The following is an 8,221-nucleotide window of genomic DNA, read 5'->3' on the forward strand; positions in this document are numbered from 1 at the left end:
TTTGTTCACATTAAATTATGAATATTTGATCCAGTTATTGATTAAAATATTAAGTTACGTTAGGGATAACAGCGTAATTTATGTTAGAGTTCTTCTGTTCGACCTATGAATTCTTACATGATCTGAGTTCAAACCGACGTTGGTTTCGATCTTTAATTAATTATTATACTATATAATACGAAAAGACTCTAATATAATAAATATAAATTTTAAATTTATGAACTATATTACTATTTTGGCAGATTAGTGCAGTAAATTTAGAATTCATAAAATTCAATCAATTATGAATAGTATTGTTTTATATAGGTTATTTATTATCATTGATTGGAAGTTTATTATTGGTAATTCGTGTAATAGTAGTGGTAGCTTTTTTAACTTAATTAGAACGAAAAAACCATACCAGAACAATTCTGTAAGCAGTCCAGAACAAGTCTAGAAGATCTAGAATAGTTCTGGAAGCATTCTAGAACAATTCTGGAAGCAACCCAGAGCCATTCAGGAAGCATCCCAAATGCTAGAAGTATTTTAGAACCATTTTGGGTGCATCCCAGAACAATTCTGGAAGCATTCCAGAACAATTCCGGAAGCATCCCAGAGAAATTCAGGAAGCATCCTAAAACAATTCTTGAAGCATTCCAGAACAATTCTGGAACCATACCAGAACAATTCTGGAAGCATTCCAGAACAAGTCTAGAAGATTTCCAGAACAGTTCTGGAAGCATTCTAGAACAATTCTGGAAGCAACCCAGAGCCATTCTGGAAACATCCCAAATGCTAGAAGTATTTTAGAACCAATTGAAAAAGTTCTGAAGATCCGATTCGTTGTGGTCCCTTTAATCGGCAATATTGCTCTGGTCAGTAAGACAACCGGGATCAACCTGAGTTTCAAGTTGTATATGACCGTTGAATTATCTTAGAATTTCTCTCAGAATACCGGAATTCATGAAGGGATCCATAATAACATTCCTCCAAAAGTGTTTTGAAGATTTTTTAGAGTTAATTTATAAATTTTTCAGGCATTTCATGAACAATTTGACTTGGAATGTTTATAAATAAATTTTCCTATAGTATGGAAACTAAGAAGCATTTATTTCTATGGATTAAATGCGTAAAAGTATCTTAGTGAAATTCTTTGTCGGTTTCTTAAAATCTTTCTAGATGATTCGTGTAGGAATCCTTCGATAACCTTAGCAATTTTGCGAAAATTTGAGAAGATAAATTAGAAGAATTTCTGAAGGAACCTGTAGAACAGTTTTTAAAAGCATATTCGAACTATCGAGAAACAGATTTTGTATGAGTCCCAAGTCAAACTTCATCAAGAATGTCCTGAGCAAGCTTCAAAAATCGTATTTTTGGAGGGTTCGTATAAAAAGATTATGGACTCATTCAAAGCAAAACTTTAGGAAGCAATTAAAAGAATATCTTGGGAAATATCTGAATAAACCCCTGAAAGAATTTAACAAGGAGTACAAATACGAAGATTATTATTGAGGTATATAAAGGACGAAGTCTGCCTGTCATCTGTAGTCGATTGCAAAGAAGCTTGGAAATTTTTTCTTCATACTTGCAAAAATACAAGATTTCTCCTAATGCTTCCAAAACTCAACTAATAATATTCCCACATAAACCAAAAGCTCTTCATTTGAAACCTTCAAGTAGACACGTTGTCACGATGAGCCAAATGAAGTTAAGTATTTAGGGCTCATGCTAGATATGAATTTAACTTTCAAAAATCACATTAAGGGCATTCAAGCCAAATTTAACAAATATGTAAAATGTCTCTATCTCCTTATTAATAGAAAATCAAAACTTTGTCTTAAGAACAGGCTTTTGATACGCAAACAAATTTTCAGGCCAGCCATGTTGGGTGCTGTACCGATATGGACTAGCTGTTGTAATACAGGTCGGACTCGATTATCCGGAGACTCGATTATCCAGGGATTCGATTATCCGGGATTCGATTATCCGGAATTTTAGACTCGATTATCCGGAATTTGTTTTTTGATGTTCTTGTTTTTAAATTTTTATGCATAAATCTGTGATAATTTGGTATTGCAATATACAATATGGTTTTGCAGTTTTGAACGTATTTAAGAAAAGGGGGGTTTGAAAAAGTGATTTTTTGTGTATGATGGTCAAAAAAAATTTTTTTTCTTGTAAAGACCCCTACTGTTCCTAGAAATAATTTCTGGCTACGCCCCCGCATCATATAAGTAAAACAACAAAAACAGATAATATAAGAAAGCTCCGCAAAGAATTCAAAATAAAATTTTGAAAATGATTCTGAAGCTTCCTTCCTGGTATAGTACCAGGATTACCAGGAGTTACATAGAATATCCAATGTTGAAACATTGGAACAAATGTAAAAAAAAAATTAATAATTTCAGGCAAAAATTCTTACAATCTTTTATTGTCACGATTAATGCGTTATATGTTTAGGTTATATTAGGTTAAGTATATTCAAAGCGTTTTTTTTTCTCTGAATCAACTCACCTGTAAAAAATCTGAACTGCTACGGCAAATGAAATGTAATATGTTGTTAACAAAATGTTAATAAAATCTTAAGTTTGTTTTACCAAATTAGGATGATAGTGTTGTCTAATAACACAGAACACCTAGATATAAGAAATGAATGTAATGTTTGGAATGATACTATTAAAGAAATAAAAAAAATATTGAGGTATATAACAATTTATGAAACTATTGCTTGAGCATTTTTTTTAAGTTCCATATGGATTCCATAAATTGAGTTTTGGAGTAGTATTGAGAAAAATCCCAGATATATTCAAGAACCTACACACCTAATTCGTTTATCATGAACTCGGTAATGCGAATCTCGGTTTTTCAATTTTAACCGAGATCAATCTAAAAAATTGTCAAGTTTCTTAGTTACGAAGCACGATTAACTTATACTCGAGATTTCTTGAAATTAATTTGTCGACTACTGTGCATATCTCGTTTAATTTAAGCCGAGATTCAGCATACATACTTAATTAAGTTTGTATGGAAGAGTTCGAAAAAGGCATTCCCAAAAAACACTTTAATATATTGTTGAGGAATCGACGGAGAAATTCGAGGTACTCCTAGGAACGATTTTTGGAATAATTACGAGGATAATTGAAGAAACACCTTGAAGAAATATATAGAGGAATATAAATAAAACCCCTAGAGAAATTGTTGGGAAAATGAGAGGAGCTTTCTCCAAAGTGGTATTTTGAAGAATTCCTGAAAAGATTTATTTAAATGATGAATCAGCTGACAATACATCAAGCAGAATCTTTTTGAGTTGCCTAAATGATTTTCGGCAGACTCCTCTAAAATTGATAAAACCTTCGAATAATTTATGGCAAGTTGTATTTCAAAAACCTGACTGTTCGGTGGACTTCATAAGATTTCCCATTCATCATGACGTAATTATCGTATAAATACGAATGCTGGAGACAATCTTTGAAGAATTCAAACACACGAATTACTCCCGTAGTAAATATTTTCCATCGTCCACTGGGGGCAAGCATTATCCTATCTGGCTACGCTCATGCATGCATGCAATCAAGCATCATCATCAGTATATTAAAACGGGATAAAGTATAATGAAAGAAAAGTTTTGACATATATAGAAAAAAGGGGACCCAGATAGCCGTAGCGGTAAACGCGCAACTATTCAGCAAGACCAAGCTGAGGGTCGTGGGTTCGAATCCCACTGGTCGAGGATCTTTTCGGGTTGGAAATTTTCTCGACTTCCCAGGGCATAGAGTATCTTCGTACCTGCCACACGATATACACATCCAAAAATGGTCATTGGCATAGTAAGCTCTCAGTTAATAGCTGTGGAAGTGCTCATAAGAACACTAAGCTTAGATGCAGGCTCTGTCCCAGTGGGGACGTAATGCCAGAAAGAAGAAGATATATAAAAAATCTGACAAAATCGGGGGCTGAGTAAATCGGGTCAGTACTATAATTTGTATAAATTATTTAAAATAAGAGGCTTAAATAAAGAATTCGGCACATTATATATTCACCTATTTATCACAAACATGTCTTTTTGAATTTAATTTAAAGTCTAAACTACCCACTGATAAATTATTATAGGGCCACAGACCCACAGTGTTTTGACTGTGCGAAGGTAGCATAATCAGTAGTCTTTTAATTGAAGGCTTGTATGAATGTTCGAATGAGTTATATATGTTCTGTCTTGTTTAAATTTTTTACAGAATTTTATTTTTTAATTTATAAGTCAAAATGTAATTAAAAAACGAGAAGACCCTTCTTCTTCTTGACATTAACGTCCTCACTGGGACAGAGCCTGCTTCTCTGCTTAGTGTTCTTATGAGCACTTCACCAGTTATTAAACTGAGAGCTTTCTTTGCCAAAGTTTCAATTTTCGCATTCGTATATCGTGTGGCAGGTACGATTATACTCTATGCCCAGGGAATTCAAGGAAATTTCCTTTACGAAAAGATCCTGGACCGACCGGGAATCGAACCCAGACACCTTCAGCATGGCTTTGCTTTGTAGCCGCGGACTCTAACCACTCGGCTAAGGAAGGCCCCTAGATCTTTGTTTTTGGTAATTATGATTTGAATTGATTTGATTCTGCGGAAAATTCATCTTTTCCCGGAGGAATCATCGGATTCTGAGGAATCTTCCGGTTTCTCGGGGGAATCATTCCAATTATTCGATCCACTTTTTTTAGGTGTCAATACGGAATGTGCAGCCGTATCAAGCTTTTCTTTTGAGGATTTGAGTTCCATTATTTTTTTCATAATCCTTAAACATTAGAGAAGAAGATCCCTTCGGGCATTGTTACTTAGTAAACGCAAAATAACACCCGGAGAAAGCGAAGGCTTGCCACCTTTCACTTTTCCTCCTGCTTGGAATAGATTAGGGTCAGGTGGCACTTGCTGCAGTAGTGACGATCTTCATGGGTGGCCATGACGACTCCGGCACAGCAGGACTCGCTGGTGCACTCACGACGTAGGTGGATCTTGCCGTGTTCATCGACCTTTTACTACTTGAGGACGGCAAGTTTGGCCTTCTTCCTCCTGTGCTTGATGTTGGGGTGGAGTAATTATTCTTCTTGCGCTTCTTGACATAACCGTGGAGGCGCAGCAATAAGTGGAGGGTGGACTCGGTGGACTCCTTCTGGATGTTGTAGTCGGACAGCGTGCGGAAATTTTTCAGCTGCTTGCCAGCTAAAATCGAACGCTGATGATCTGGCGGGATTCCATCCTTGTACTGGATTTTGGCCTTGATATGTCTTGCCCGTCACGGATCCTTCTCACCAGGAACGAGTTGTGTGGGGTGCTGATCTCCAACAATTTTGGATTTCGGCCTGAAATTAAAACAAATCGGATTGATTTATTGATGAGTTAATATAAAAAATCCATAAAATACTTATGTCGTTTTCGATTATTCCCGACGGTGCACCGTGCGAGTGTAACAATTGACACCGGAAAATAGAACGGTTTCGGTGCAATATTTTGACAGCGTATGATAGTATTAGTGAAGGCGTCAATCAAAACAAAATGTCATTCTTCAAACAGATAGAACAGCTGTTTCTGTTATTCATGATTTTCTGTAAGGGATTCGGAAACATTAGATTCGTTCGGGTTTTGGATAGTTTGTTAATGGTGTTTACAACCATGGCTGAATGTAAAATGTTTAAATAAATGTTTGGCATATGAACATTAATTTATTTTTCCTGAGAATTGATACCATGAATATATGCTAAAAAAATCAGAATTTTCATATTTCAATACTGTAAGGACTTATTTAATTTCATCGATCCTCTCTCTGGCTACTAATTTCGCCAAAACTCATACTTCCGCAATGTTTCTAGCTCACGATGCAAAAGCTGATTTTTTTATAATAAGGCGAAGAGAGCAACAGAAATCAATCATCATTAGAATTTAATTCTATTGGAAAATCAATGTCGATTACTCGTCAATATTTTTGAAAAACATAGAACCAGAGATTTTGAATTCCGTGCTTAAGATACGGGAACATACAGCTCCAGCCGCTGCTTATTCTATTTTGTTGGCATCCATGAGCAAATTTCGGAAAATTTGACCGAACTAAAGTGTTTTTAATGTATTACTGTAGTACTGGTTACATGCAATCCAAACATCTGAGAGAAGCCTTCCTTTTTTTAATATAAGTCGTAAAAGCTTCTACTGATGAAACATACTCAGTATATCTTATTATTCTTATAAAACCTGTATTTATTGTAGCATTAGTAAATACTAAGAATATTCAATTTCGAAATAAATACATTTTATCTGCGTAGTCGAAAATGAGCGCAAATGAAGATCTTGCTTGTTCGTTACCGAAAACAATAAAATCTACCAAAACGACCAAAACAAGAACACCACTGACAGTTAAGAACCATATATGTATTGGTAAAAAGAGTGCATTACCTGCTACACCCAGCTCGATCAGGGTGTAGGATTTTCTGCACCGGTGGCAATCGAGTGTAAAAACGGTGTGCTACCTGCGGAATAAAAGAACGGTTTGGGTGCAACTTTTGCTACACCGGTGGAAAAACGGTGCAGGCGGTGCAAATAAAGAAAAACGACATTACATTATAACGCCTGATGATAAAAAAAGTTGACAAGAAAAGAAACAACAAAACAAAACATAAAACTCGACAACGAACTGTCAAAAAAATAAACGTCAATCAGACAGTTCGATGTGCACGGAAATTAAACTACACGGAAAATGCTTTTACTGGGTACCCGACTGGTCCCCAAAATTTGAAGCCGTTTCTTCGACAGTCCAAGGTCTTACTCTTTAAGTCTATGGTGATGATGAAAATCACCAAATGTTTAGTGTCCTTGAAGGGCGAAAAAATCCAAGCCTACTTGAATTTTGACGTTGCGTTTGAATTGCGCGCATATCTTCTGCGGGTTACTGCAGCCGCTTGATGTGGAGTTAATATAAGCGCCGCAATAATATATTAATCGAACAGCTCTTGCTACCTTGAAAACGGCATTGTTCCGGATTTCAAATAGGGATCCAATAGCTTAAAAGACGATATGCTGCCACACAGTCAAATTTTTCGTCGCCAGTTTTCCAATGGCCACAAAACCGGGAGAGAGCAGGAACCTTTTCGAAAATTATTCAGCTGGAGCACCACAGCAACTTCATGCGAAGGATAAGAAGGGGATTTTTAATCTGTTCGTGACGAACAACCCCACACACTCAAACAGAGTGTGAAAGTTCGGTAAACAAAATCACCGAATTTGATCTGTAATTCACTAAATTACAGACTTTTCGGTAATCCAGTAGTTTTTGCTTAGCTTAGCTTAGCTTAGACTGACTACACATATCAATGGTTGCTATTCCGTGATTGACCGAAGTCAGTGAAAATGCACAAAGAATCAACTAGAAGTTCGGCTGGGATTGGCCATAATCTTCTTCAGTGTGCATAATTCAGTGCCTCTATTTATACAGGGTCAATAACGGCGCCGGCCACGTCCTTGCAGTCAGGTGGGATTGGGGGAAGGAATGTTAGTGTGTAACCTTTGCTTTTTGGAGACCGTGTTTGCCTCTGCATCTCCACAAAGGTTACTGGGAGGGATGTTTGTTAATGGGGAGGATCGTTGGGTCATAGGATTCACTTTGATAAGCGATTAGACCATGATAAACAATGATTTGTGAGATATATACATGCTTATACGTAAATATAATATTTTCATTTGATATGAACAATTTCTATGTAGAGGAAAATTATGCCGACACTTGAGGTGACGAACCATTCAAAGTTTGTTGAACAAATACCTAAATGTAACATTCTTTACAGCTGTCAGGACGAAAGCATGTGTTATTATATTTTACTCATTTGAAAAGAAACAAAAAACTCGATTGGTTGGGACATCATAGAACACTCTTATTCTTATGCCGACACTTACAGTGGCGAACCATCCAAAGTTTGTTGAATAAAGTGAACCTTTCGCAAGTCTACACTTGTAGTGTCGAACCATTCAAAGTTTTTTTAATTACAAAAATAAAGGTATATATGAGGTGTTCTGAAAAAAAAAAATGTTAAACATAAATAAATCATGAATCAGAGTTTGTGTCGACACTCACAGTGACGAACCATCCATAGTTTGTTGAAAAATCATATTTACATCCCACCATTGTAACGATTGAATGTGCAGTCATACATATTTTATAGATTAGAAATAGTAGCATGAAACGAGCTCACCAATATTGATCCGTT

The 8,221-nt window shown here is 36.0% G+C and overlaps 1 pseudogene; it reads right to left on the bottom strand.

The window, feature by feature from the left end:
* Positions 1-4,684: 4,684 nt before the first annotated feature.
* LOC5568861 lies at positions 4,685-5,265 on the bottom strand (annotated as a pseudogene).
* Between the last annotated feature and the right edge of the window lie 2,956 nt (positions 5,266-8,221).

This window comes from Aedes aegypti, chromosome 3, assembly GCF_002204515.2.
Source record: "Aedes aegypti strain LVP_AGWG chromosome 3, AaegL5.0 Primary Assembly, whole genome shotgun sequence".
Taxonomy (NCBI): Eukaryota; Metazoa; Arthropoda; class Insecta; order Diptera; family Culicidae; genus Aedes; species Aedes aegypti.